This window comes from Abramis brama (assembly GCF_963993115.1).
Source record: "Abramis brama genome assembly, chromosome: 5".
Classification (NCBI taxonomy): domain Eukaryota; kingdom Metazoa; phylum Chordata; class Actinopteri; order Cypriniformes; family Leuciscidae; genus Abramis; species Abramis brama.
Window position 1 is genome coordinate 28,184,881 of NC_139967.1, and position 14,129 is coordinate 28,199,009.

The 14,129-nt window shown below is 37.7% G+C and overlaps 1 long non-coding RNA gene across 2 annotated transcripts; it reads left to right on the forward strand.

Moving 5' to 3' along the window:
* The first annotated feature begins 4,291 nt into the window (after positions 1-4,291).
* Positions 4,292-13,785, forward strand: LOC311083822. 2 transcript variants are annotated; one of them, XR_014606365.1, is made up of 3 exons: positions 4,292-4,424; positions 4,949-5,028; positions 12,742-13,785. It is a non-coding gene; the product is annotated as an uncharacterized lncRNA (long non-coding RNA). The 2 variants fall into 2 exon arrangements; XR_014606366.1 differs by having other exon boundaries at positions 4,315-4,424; positions 4,946-5,028.
* Positions 13,786-14,129: the final 344 nt, after the last annotated feature.

The window sequence follows — 14,129 nt, forward strand, 5'->3', positions numbered from 1 at the left end:
ATGTAAGAATAGTAAAACTGGCAAAATGAACTCTGAGACTGTTGTGTAAACCACTAACTGTCACACAGTAGTCACACTAAACAGAGGAGGACGAGCAAGGCAAACTATTTCACTTCAGTAATGTATAAATCCTGTTTCCTTATCAAAATGCAGAGATTGCATTCAGTTCTACGGCACAGGATGGTTTCAGGGCTCTGTAAATACATCCCAACGGACTATGCTTTATATTATTGTTGTGACTATCTCAAGCTGCTTATTTCCAGGAACCTGCTAATCATTATTCAGTTCAGTCTGTAAAGGTTGTTGCCTGTACTTTAAATCTTATCGTTTATGTGGAAACGCTTTTTGTACTGTAGCCTGTTTGTGTTTAGGTGAGTACCTGATCTGATTTATTCAGCCATTATCTTCATGCTTGTCTTTGAACACAGTGACCTTTGATGCTAATATAGGAAACCTATGGTTTTGGTGGAGCTCCTGTGATAGTAGATCACTTCATCTTCTCATCTAAAAGTTAAGAATATGCTTTTTATGTTGTTTTTTGGCTTTTTATGGTGATGGTGATCAAACAGTGGAGAAAGGAGATTCTAAATTTGAAGGTATAGTTCATCCAAAAAAATATAATTATGTCATTATTTATTGACCCTTATGTCTGTTCAAACCTGTATTACTTTGTTTAACATCAAATACAAAATGAGATATTTAGAAGAATGTCCAAGCTGTTTTTCCACCCAATAAAAGTTAATGGGTTTTATTATTTTTTTTCATCTAAAGACATTTGCCTTTATTTATTTATTTATTTATTTATTAATTTCCACATCCTAAATGATATATTGCGTTTATTAGCATTCTGTTTTGAGATGATGGTGATTGCAAAAACATTTTTAAACTTTTTTTTAAAATATGTATCCTAAATGCACACAATAAATAATATTTTTACACTTACAAAATTACATCTTGTTTGGAAATTACATAGTATAATAATATCCTGTTCACAAGTGATATTTGCCATACATCACATTTCATATATTTCCTGAACTCACTGACCTCCTTAAAGCAACACTAAGGAAAATTTTTTACCTTAATGTTTCCAAAATCGTATCAGTGGTTCAAGTCGTAACAAGGTGAAAGGCACTTCTGGATTCGCTTTGCAGCCCTATATCTGCTATAACCACACCATGCAAGTTTGCCAAACCGGGTCGCGTTTCTGTAGTTCGAATGAGACATAAGAAAACTACAAATTTGACTTGCTTTACGTCAAGCGTTACAATAGTCATTATTTAGTTTTCCTTCGTTTCTGATGTTGCAATACATCATACTTTCATGAAATCATGCAACATACTCTACCTTGTCAGTGGACATCGTTCATTCCAAAGCCGGTGCTAGATAAACAGCGAGTGTGTGTGCGACAGTAGGCTGCAGGCAGCGAAATTATTTACGACAGCGGTAATGGACAATTCCGCTTCCAACCTGTAGGGCGACCGAAGAGGAAAAGTTCTTTAGTGTTGCTTTAAGTTTTCTTAGGGGCAAAACTGTTTGGTGCGGCACAAATACTGTAATTGATAGAAAATAACTATTAAAATGTTTTATGTTTATTTCACTATCTTTTAATCAGTTTTAAAAAAAAGATCATTTATATTTTCATTATAAAATTCCATATTTTTAAAATGAAAATATCAGTCGGGGACAAAAAGCAAGAAGAAAAAAGAAACTAAAGAAATCAAAGAAAAATCAATCAATTAAAGGGGGGAAGCACCCTATATGTTGAGCATTCTGTTGTAGTACATCTGTATTTTAGACTTTGTAATCAAGATCCCAGGGGCATCTCTGCAGTTTCATGTCATTGATGGATGACAGGAGAGCATGAATGACCTATTGTTCACCCTCCAACTGGAAAAAAAAACTGAGCTGGAGAAACTGAGAGAGGGAGAAAAGAAGAGAGAGAGGGAGAGAGAGAACAATAATGACACTGTCTCATCTTTGTCGTCAGTGGGAAACAGGGGCTCAGAGGAATTAGGCATCTTTGGTCTGAGCCATCCTGGATTACACTGGCTTGCCTCTTGTCTGTGAGAACTCACTTGGGAAACAATTGGTGGAACTAATTACAAGTTCAATTCAGGCAATGAAACTTTGTCTTTGGGTCTTCTGTGAAAGATATTTATTTCATCGAACGAATATTTGTTATTTTGAAAGGAAGGAATTCCAGGAAAGATTATATTGGCAGATACTCGGTTTTTGGTTGTTGTTTTTTTGAGTTCACTAAGCAACTTTATCTAAGCCTTGCAGGAGTAAAAGTCTCCCTCAGGTTGTTCATGCTGGCTGACGGCTCTAGGCATTCAGCTGTGCAGACAGTAGATTCGGTGCTGCTCAGATGAGGGATCGCCTCCTTTACAAGGTGCCAGTGATAAACATGATTTTGATCTGGTTGTTATTAGCACATTCCATGAAGGCGCTTACCTTCTGATTTATCCCGCTTCTCCACATTAAACAGTTTAAAGGCTGTCATCATCATAGTCAGTTCCGTTGCAGAAAGGAGCGAATGTGTTGTCAAAGGAGCGAATGCATAGTGGAAGGCTTTAAATGTAGCAGTCTCAGAGCAGCTGTGCTTTATAAATATATCTTTTTGTCTATGAGCATAAGATTGGATTTATCTCGCAGTATACAAAATAAGTAATTCTAGAAATAAAACACAGGCGTTTCAGCTAAGTGCTACAAGGGACACCGGATGAAGGCAGACGCCTGCGACATAAAAACTGGCCAGTTGATAATGCACTGGAGAGCTTTTCAAAGCCACAGGGCATATTTCAAGGGCAGAGGAATGAAAGCTGAGGTTTCTGGTTTGGGGTCATCAGCAGAGTCAAGAACAAGAATCCCTCATGGAGCTCTGACAGGAAGTCATCACGCAGCGTCCAATTATGAGCTTGTTAAGTGTGTGTATGTCTGAGGATGTCGCCCTACTTTTTGTGCTTTTGTTTTGTTAGTATGGAATACATTTTCATACAATGCACATGGAAACTCTAGATGTAAAATTGTGTACAAACAAAAATGATTTTTTTTTTTTTGTACAAAACTTTACCAGTACAAAAAATACTGGTTTTGCTTTTGCTTTTTTTTTCAAAAGCGGTTTGGTTGATTTAATTTCTTTTTAGTGTGTGTCTGAAGCCCTCCAGCCCAATCCCAAATCCCTCCTGGCACTTCAAGTATCTTTATTAAGCTATATAATGTTTATTTTCTTTAATAAACTACATAATGTAGAGATAAACCTCGACATAAGAGAGAAGCACTCCGTTTCACTCACTCATCACAGCATGATGTTAGTAAAGACCCACGAGACGTTAACAACCCTCAGACACTGTTTCTGCTCCTAAATGTTTACACAAGTGCCATTTTTAAGACCTACCTAGCCTCAGCTGGCCCTGCTTGTTTAAAGTAATATATCAGACCCACCACCTCTTAAGGGCACTCACTGTAGTCTGGGAGAGTTCACTAAGGTTCACCGACCATGATGTGCATGTATTCTTACTGTAAATATTTCCTTGTGTGTCCTGTGCCTCTTGTTCAAGCACTCACCATTACAAAACACAGTTTATAAGCAGATACTGTATACAGTGCCCATTCCCAATGAGCAGTGCCATCTTGAGGGTACCACAGACACAATGAAGAAGAATTGTTACTTTAATAATAGATACTGCAATTCCTGACATAAAAATACAATGAACAATACTTTTACAGCATTTATTAATTGTGGTTAATGTTAATTTCTACCATGTATACATACACTACTGTTGAAAAGTTTGTGGTCAGTAATTGGATGTTTAAAAGATACAATTTAGTAACTGAAAGAACAATTAGTGACTCTAATGTTAGGTCAGAATTGAAACAAAAGAATATATGCAAATATTTTTGTCATACCACATTGTCTAAAGGTGAAGTGTAATTTTTTGGCAACCAAATTGCTCATTTGTTTCCTCATTTGCAAGTCTCTTTGGATAAAAGCGTCTGGCTAATGAATAAATGTAAATGTAAATTGCTAAAATAATGTCTTTTCAAAGACTCCCCCTGTTGTTCATTGGTCAGACAAACAAATAGTCCTGACTCTTAACTCACAGCTTATGTTGATGTCAATTTTGTTATGTATGTCTAAGGGTGTAGACACGGTTGTCTTGTACCGTGCCCTGGCGTGATTGTCCCCCTCCCCACTCCCCCGCTGGTCTGCACCCACATTGCACCTAAAGTTCCGGGCCAGAGCAAGCTTACATAATGTACGATGCAACTTCTTCTTTTGAAGAAAACAGGAAGAACTGTGCCATGCAGCGATTTTAACTTCATTGTGCTGCATGTATCATACGAATATTACTGAGGCAGCTGATGTTGATGGAGGAATTTGCAGCTTTACTTGCACACTACAATTCCTGTTCATCAATAAGGTGAGAACCAGACCCTTAATAAACCTATATATACTCGATTTAATAAAAATAATTGAAAAGTGTTCTGTCCAAGTAGTAATAGAAGATGATGACAGTAACGCACACAAAAGTAGTAGCGGTTAGTGATCACACTACCGTGCCCGAGCCCAACTGAACCGTGCTCTGGCCAACCTCTTCCAAGTGGGCTAGGGACGGTTAAACGAACTGCGCCCGGACATGGTACGGCGCGATCGCACTAGTCAAATGAACCAGACTTTGGGGGTCAAACATGCTCAGGCACAGTACACCCTAAAAGACCGCAGTTCAAATTGTTGCCACTAATGGTGTGGAAATGATGGTGAACATGATTTCACCAAGTACATGTTCCTGGATCAATGTATTTGTTGATCCTGAACATTCCAATCAACCAATCAGATTTGAAGGACAAGTTTACAGTTTGTCAAGTTTATGCTTACAACCAAGGTTATTGTAGGTGCTTCTACAAAAGTGTTATTCACCAATCATTTCCTATAATCCCCCAGCAGATGTTTTGATGCATGATTTAGATCTGGGTTGGACTCTCACAGGATCTGGAAATTATAACCTCTCCCTGCAGGACCTCAAGGTAATGATGATGATAACATGATACACGTGTGAATTCCCTGCCCTGTCATTCCTGCACAAAGATCATGAGCCCCAAGTTAGCTACATAAAACATTATGCCAGCCTGATGCAACCACATGCACAGAATAAATGTCTTGTCTGCACTGTAACTCCTTTTGAAAGTGCAAAGAGATTATGAAATGTAATCGGCCAGCAGAGATTACAAGGCCGGGCTGGAGTGGCGGACGGTTGAGATGGTAATTCGATCTTGTTGGTAAAAGAGAAGGATGGTGTGGAATAATCAGCTCCAGTATGCTGGTACCCTCAGCTCTGTGTCATTCTAGATGCCCTCAGAGCCCTGAGGGTTGACAGACAAGAGGAAATGGAGTAATGAGGAAGACATTATGGAAGACCTTATGTGGTAAAAACTCAAACATGGTGTCTAAACAAATATATAGACGATCCAGAATAGCCATTTCCTAGTCTTTAAATCTAAATCCTGATTCGCAACCTATTTCACTTCTGAACTATGACATATTTCAAAGTGAAACTAGAGGGGGAAAAGTAGGTAGGGACTTCCATTTATCATGATTGGTTGGTGAAGTGTGTGGTCACATTTACCTTTGCTTTGTGAAATTTCACAAGCAAAATAGTTATTTGAATGTAAATCAGGACGATAAATAATTTTGTCAGGTGAACTTTGGATGGTGAAGAAATTTAGCTATGCAAATTTTGCTGTGGGGTTCAATTCTGGTGAAAAGTTCTGGTGAACTTTGACACAAATTTGCAGAGCCAACCAATAACAAGCCTCCTAATCCGGCAGTGATCCCTCTGTGGGTGGAGATTCATAACTGAAGATCTACAATAGAGTGGTGCAGAAATGACGTCAGAACCCTGAAGTCTAATTTGCCACTGGTTCCTTCAAGAATTTTCCTATGGGGGTTTATAATGGGGGGTTCCAATTTATGCGTAAAATAAAGGCTCTGGTAAACATAACTTGACGATCCTTTGACGTTTTACACTGCACACACTCACCCCCCAAACTGTCTTATCTAGTTACTTATTAGAAATATACATTTTCAAAAATGAACATACCTGCTTCAAAATTCGTGTTTTCGCTATGGGTGTGTGTAATTTACATTGTAGAACAAAACATCAAAGTATAGTCAAGTTATGTTTACCAGAGCCTTTATTTTACACATGAATAAATAAATAAAAAACATTATAAAATTAGTCTTCCAGGTTCTGACTTCATACCTGCACCACTCTATGGACGAGGTGCTAATTCGGGTGGTGACTTACATGACCCATGAAAACATGAGTTTGTTTGGAAAGCAGTTTTTAGGGTTAGTTGCTTGGATAGCTTTGGATGTTTATTTCATCATCATTATTCCCATATAATTCATCTTATTTTGTCACAACCAGTCCTGCTTTCTTGCTCTTGCGAAATTTCACTTAGCAACAGTAAATGTGACCACATTTTTACTGAACATACCATTATGAAGCCATACATGAATGGGAGTTACTTAAGCAATTTTTAAGTTGCTGTTTGGCTACTAGTTAGTGTTATTCAATAGCCCACTCAACCTACTGACATCAGCAAAAGTAATTTCAGAGGAAGAGCGAGTTAATACATTTTGATTAAAGGTGGGGTAAGTCGTTTTTGAAATATGCTTTTGGCCAATGTTGATATTTGAAATCAACCCAAACAAACAGACCCCTTCTTCATTGCTCCGCCTCCAAAACTCACACTCCAATCCTAACAGCCCTGCTCCGAATAGCTCTCGAACCCCGATCTTCGAGCAAGCGAGCCGAGTGCGCTAACAATGACGCTAAACATCGCATTCACTGGCAGTCGCCAAGGCGACTCTGACTAACTGGCCTCTGTTACGCACGCAATACAAGAGAGGATGTTTGTTTATCATAACAGAATAATGCTTCACGAAAAATAAAGCGCAGATGATGAACGAATGAAGGAAGGAAGCACAAAAAATGTATGAATAGTACACAATAGTAATTACAAACAAGAGTTGGTTGTTAGTTGCCAACAGCACAGCAGCTCCAGACACACAATGACACTCAAAACCAGTGTTACTCACGTGTGGAGCAACGCGTCCGCGTCTGTTTTCAGGCCTTCCCACTAAGCTCTCTCCAGCACTGGAAAGCATTTCTAATATTAAAGGACAAGTTCGGTATTTTACACTTAAAGCCCTGTTTACAGATCGTTTCTGATGAAATAGAACGGTTAAGATTAAAATTTGGACACATGCTGCTGTCCCGAGTATTTTAGGTTTCTTTCGCTCCCCCCCCCCCCACCTCCAGAATGGCTGCATATGGGCACTGGAACAATCCTTCCTAAAACGCATTAAACTTTCGTTTACAAAGATGTGAAACTCACCGAGTGGTCAGGGATGTTCACTGATATGCTCACACAAAAATCGCTGCAAAAGATGCTTTCCAACAGGTGTTTTACCATTCGTTACCTCATTCCATATACCTATATAGCACATCCAATACAAGTCAATGGAGTTGGACAAAAACTACGATAAAACCTGTTGGAAAGCATCTTTTGCAGCGATTTTTGTGTGAGCATATCAGTGAACACCCCTGACCACTCTGTGAGTTTCACGTCTTTGTAAACGAAAGTTTAATGCGTTTTAGGAAGGATTGTTCCAGTGCCCATATGCAGCCATTCTGGAGGTGGGGGGGGGGAGCGAAAGAAACCTAAAATTCTCGGGACAGCAGCATGTGTCCAAATTTTAATCTTAACCGTTCTATTTCATCAGAAACGATCTGTAAACAGGGCTTTAAGTGTAAAATACCGAACTTGTCCTTTAACGCGGGTCCTAAAGCTCTTGCCCAGACACCACCCTGTAGTTTTAAGGGATTTCTTCTGAGCTTTTCTCTTTTGTATTGTGTCTCATCTCTATTTCTGTAGTCTTTCTTCAGTTCAAATCTCCCTCATAATCGTTCTCTCTCCTCCACCGTCATACTGCTATGCTGATTGGCTACACGATTGTTGTTGTACTAACTTCCAAACAGCATATTTTAAAAACAACTTACCCCACCTTTAAAGGTTATTCATCGGACTGAACTTATTATTATTTTATTTATTTATTTATTTATTTATTTTGGAAGACATTACAGTTACAGAACAATTAATCATTCAAATTAAGAATAGGAATGTGCATTACACAAGTAAATGGGTTCAGTTTTGATTTCAGTTTTGATTTCTTGTTGACTTTAAGCAGAATAGTTTCTTAAGCAGAAATGTTCTAGTAAAAAGTACTGGGTTTATATCAACTATATTTTAAATGGCCAAGTGCTTTGGTTTTGTCCCTGCTTTTATGGTTGAATATAGTATTTATTATAGAACATAAGTGTCCTAAAACAAGTCTGCCTTTATTCTTTACTAGGAATCCATACAGCTTCTTACATATTCCAGGCATAATACGCCTTGTGGATTATTTCCATTCCTATTTGGAAAGCAGCAAAGGCTATGGGAGGCAGGGTTGGAGTGAAGTTATATTAATTGTCTTAGTACAAGAATTCCATGAAGATAAATGATTAAGCACCACGAGCTGTCACTGTGTCAGGGAAAAAGTGATCTTACCACAGTGGAATGTCGTCTTCTTCGCTTTGCCAAAAATAGGATGGAAATACTTAGCTGGAAAGCTACATGTACTAGAACAGCTAATAATTTGCTTAAATAAGCCACATCTGGTATGCTCCTTACAGCTAAGTTTAAGAGTCTGACAAAACTCGAGCTCTAGGCCCTTGCCAGGCAGTGGCTGAGAATAGGCCTGAAGTTAAACAAAAATCTTAACTACAGGAAATTAGCCTGTTATCATAACAAAAGCATTTACATTGGCCAGCGGCCAGTGTCACACATTAAAACCACTTGTTTACTATTTTTAATAAAGCCAGAAGTTTACATATAAATAATGGAGACTCTTGCAAAGCAGCTGCTGATTTCAATGGTTTATTTAGAAAAATCTCACAGCCAAAAAACTGTTGCACATTTACAGAACGAGTGCAAAAAGTTTGTGGTGACACTTATCAGCTGCTGTGGAAGGCAGTTGCTGACTGCTGTAAACTGCCTGAATCTCTCAGCTATGCTACAGAGGGATCAATATATATATATATATATATATATATATAACAATTATTTCAGGACTAAATTAATTATTCTTTTATGTCTGACTGTATATGCAAAGAGACATGAAGGTCACTGTTAGTTATACCACAAATGGAAGAACAATTGTTTATCCCAACAAGAGAAAGAAGTGTATATTAAAAGTGAAATGTATAATTTGTTCAATGTTAAAACACTTTTTAATACCCCAGCCTAATTTGAATAGACTATAAGTTATTTATTTATTCTATGGTGCATTTCTCTATTTGTTTGAGCATCCTGTTCCACCTAATAGCAACACTGGCTCAATCAATGCCTCAAGTTTGAGGCAGGGATTTATGTTTGTCTGATGTGGAGGGAGTCTTTGGTAACCTGTGCGAAGGAAAAAAAAAATTTGTAAAAAAAACAAAAGAAATTGGTTGTACAGTGAGATATAAGTTTCAGTCAACAATGAGGACTAGATTCACCCTGTGGTTATTAAATCTGAGCTTAGTCACCAATGCTTGGATGCTGACTTGAAGTGGTGTGCAAAATAAATGTTGGGACCCAGGGACTGCGCAGCACCCTTATTAAGACAGAACCCTGCAGAGAAAAGTGTTACGTAAACGGGGGATAGCAGCTGGGAACACTTAGAGCAAAGTACGGAAATTAAACTTCAGAAAACAAAGTAAAGGTTTTTCTTGTGTTTCCAATTCCACTGGTAAGAAAAAGGAGGAGCTATTTCTGCTTCAGGGATGTTAGCTGATTTGTCTGCCAAAGACGGCATGTTTTTGTTAGTTACTCAATATTTTTTTTCAAATAAAGCAGCTTGGAAAAGGTCAAGAAGGGAGTGGTCAAAATGGCGGGAATGTGACATCATGTCCAATTATCCACTGAGAAAATCTGTTTGCTTCCCAAATCAGGCACCAATCAAATTGCTCTCATTCAGCCTTATCTGAATAGCAGGCTGCTTTGATCCCAAGTACACTTAATCGCAGAGAGACTTGCAGCCTCTATCATAATGGCCTGTTGATTATGAATGGAGATCCAAACAATTATGCTTTTCCCTTTGGTCTGTTTAACTTGATACCGGTTTTCCTGAACTATTACCATGCTATTATTAACCTCGACCCCTCATACATCAGCAAGACAATGCAGAGTTCAGTCTTCCGGTTATTTATAACATTTAAAGGGAGATATTAACAGCTGGGAAAGTTGGATATAAACCTAATGAAACTAGTAATTCGAAAAACATGCTAAATTCTGTTTAATTCTCACAGATACACAAAACCAATCCACCGCACACATTGTACCTAAATTACAATGCTCTGACAGGAGACCCAGAGGAAATGCATTATGCTATCTTACAGTAATCCATGTCTCATTTTAGGTGGTCTACAACATAGATGAAAGAGACTACATCTACATACGACCATCTGTCGAATTACCGTATGAAACTGTTTGCTTCTGGCTGCACAAGCCTCCGTTACCGCATTTCGATTTAAAGTGTAATCAGTGCAATGTTTCTGAAAAATAGCCCTGTCTGGGCATTAACTCATATTTTCAAGCAGGGTTGTGTGTGAATGTCTTATTTGTTTCCCTCCCAAAATGCCTCCATCATTCCAAAAAAGTCAGGCAAACAAACCGCCAGGAGATTTTCGGCACACAACAGTATCTCAGCATCAGAGGAAATGTAAGGCATCTACAGTCTCTCCTCGCTCTCATTTTCCCCATTTTTTCCCTGCTTCACAATGAATTCCAGATGTGTGTGTGAGTTTAAGTGAAATTAAGTTGGTGGTGGGGGCTGAACTTATTTCCTGTGTGTTGTTCACCTATTACACTGCAAACGAAGGCAGGCGTTGAGAGTTTGAAGAACATTTTAGGGTGTTTTAGGGGCAAAGGGATAACTGGCGTATTAATATAAACCATATACATATACAAATTAATTTACATTGATGTTAAACTTGATGCTTTGCGAAAAGAATACCTGAAAGTCCTATCTGTTCTTTGGCTTCTGTGAAATATCTGTAATATTGTTTTATGCTGTTTTTGGTTTTGCATACAACCAGTTTTAGAAAATAATTTGAACATTTTATGAATCTGAATTCTTGTTTTAAAAGCGATTGTTGTGTTCCCTAAACACAATATATGAATATATGGTCTGAGCTAAAGCTTTGAATCAACACTGAATTCACATTGTGTTTTTTCTATTAATTTACCCAAAGTATTAATAAATATAGGTTTGCCAAAGGAAGTTTCAATGTTTTACTAGTTCACTTTGTAACTTGTCATTACTGAAGCTCAGCAGAATCAAATGAAAACTCTGGGAAAAGAGACTTGAAAAAACTATAAGAAAAGAAAACAATTCCTTTTCATTCTGATTTGTGAGCATGTGTGTTTTTGCCGCAGTGTTCACATATGTCTGTATTCATGTCTTTGGGTCGGAGCGTGTGTGGTCTGCTTGCACAGTGCAACCCCTGAAATAGAGTCATGACTGAAAGAAAAATACTCTCTCTATTTTAATAAATTTTAAATCCCCTCAGCCTGAGGGCCAGAATGTAAACTGGAGTTTAACCATGATGTGTTATACAGAAACTGCCCCTTTTGCATGCGTGCGTGTGTGCGTCCAAGATTTGTGCACCTCAGGCTTATTTGAACAAATTCTTTGAGTTGCCGACCAAATGGTAATGCACCAATTTAGGAGTCTTTATGCAACATAATAATCAACATATGTCAGTCTATTTGTATAGTGACTGTATTTTCAGTGAACACAGACTATATTGTCATATCTTTTTTTTAGATGGTATCAATCTCTTGTTAAAGGGTTAAAATAAAATTCTGTCATTAATTACTCACCCTCATGTCGTTCCAAACCCGTAAGACTTTCGTTTATCTTCGGAACACAAATGAAGATATTTTTGATGAAATCTGAGAGCTTTCTGATCCCCCATAGACTGCAACATTATTACCACTTTCAAGGCCCAGAAAGGTAGTAAAGACATTGTTAAAATAGTCCATGTGACTACAGAGGTTCAACCTTAATGTTATGAAGCGACGAGAATACATTTTGTGCGCGAGAAAAACAAAAATAATGACTTTATTCAAGAATTTCTTCTCTTCCATGTCAGTCTCTGACGCTGTTCACCTGAGTACGATGACGCATGTGTGTGATACTGATGCAGGATTGGTAGGATTGATGCAGAAAGCTCAAGGATTTCATCATAAATATTTTAATTTGTGTTCCGGAGATAAACGAAGGTCTTACGGGTTTGGAACGACGCGAGAGTAATTAATGACAGAAATTTCATTATTGGGTGAACTAACCCTTTAATGCTAGAAATGTCTTAAAAATAATTTTGTTCCTTATTAAATATAAACATAAAAGGTAATAAATATAAAAACCACATGTATGTTCAAAAACCTAAAGACCATTGCTATTTCAACAGATATCTAATTTGGAACTGTTATCGTTTTATAAATACCTATAAGAGCTAAGAATTATGCATACAATTTGAATAAGGATAACAGATGCAATGCCACCCTGTTTTACACAGCCTCTCTGAACTTGTTTGTTTGTCTTTATATTTGTCACAGTGGAGCACTTTTGATTTTTACACACAGGCTTCTGGCAGCAGATGCTGGGAGAAGTGGCAAGAAGCAAAATATACTGACCGCCTGCAATCCGTCCGCAAAAGCTAAATATTGACTTAGTGACCTGTAATCAGATTCATACACATGACAGAATGGAAATAAACACCAACATGTGCACTTCGCCTCTAACTGTCGGCAGCCCACAACAGAGGGAGAGTGCGGGATGCTGGGAGAGCGAGGCTGCCTGAAGCTGTCTGTAAAGTTAATCTGGTAATGGGTGCACAGGAATTGGAGTTAAATGATCCCATTCACTGCATGTATAAATATATATGCAACACTGTAAGGTTTTTTGTCGTTTGTTCACTAGCATTTGACAAATTGAATATCACTGCTGTCAAAAAATTCATGATGGATTTCTTCACACAGTTGGAAAATGTTGGTTGTGAAAATGTGCTGTGCATGTGGAGTCATATGCAAGTTATGATGTGCTGCATGTGTGAAGTTTTTTTTAATCATTACCCTCTGCTGATTATATATAACCAGTATCAGAACAGAATTTAAGTGATTTTCTACATCATGTTCTTTGTTGTTTATCTGTTGACGAAAGTTGGAGCGATATACTGTTACAGGTGTGATTTCATTGAACTTCACAACTGCCTATCTGGCAGAGAGAAAGAGAAAAAAAAATGAAAAACAAAGTTGTTATATTCTACAGAAAGTTGGAGCGATATACTGTTACAGGTGTGATTTCATTGAACTTCACAACTGCCTGTCTGGCAGAGAGAAAGAGAAAAAGAATGAAAAACAGAGTTGTTATATTCTTGGCAGACTTTCATGTGGCTGAAATCTGCATGACTGTGAATTATTCATTAGTGCATACATGTGCGTGGCTGAGGTCAGGTCGCCATATTCATATGCTGTCAGTGAGCAAGAAAACAAGAAAATGTGTTGCAGGCATAGAACTGAACTGCAGCTGACAAGGTAAGAACACATGGGTGAAATTCAATGGTGGACATTTTTCAAGTTTAGCACTCTTTATCTAGTAGTTTTATTATGTGACTTTTCCTATAATTCGTTTTCTCACAAATCATAATAACTGACTGTTTATTCTCCTAAATAGTGAGAGAGAAAAAATGGCTTGTTATTTTGAAGTGAAGAAATTGAGTACTGCACTAAGACCATGATAGTGATGTCTGATTTGTGAATTAATCTTTATTACCCATATCTTTTAGAAAAACTGGTTGAATCTTTCACAAATTATTTTGAATAATTATTTTGTGAATTCAACCAAAACATATTGTTTTACAAAACTATTTTACATTTTGGTGAATTGGTGGATAATTCATATTAACTCGTACAAAGTCACATGTTTCATTGTGAAGGGTAACCCATACTCGGAATTTGTCCTCTGCATTTAT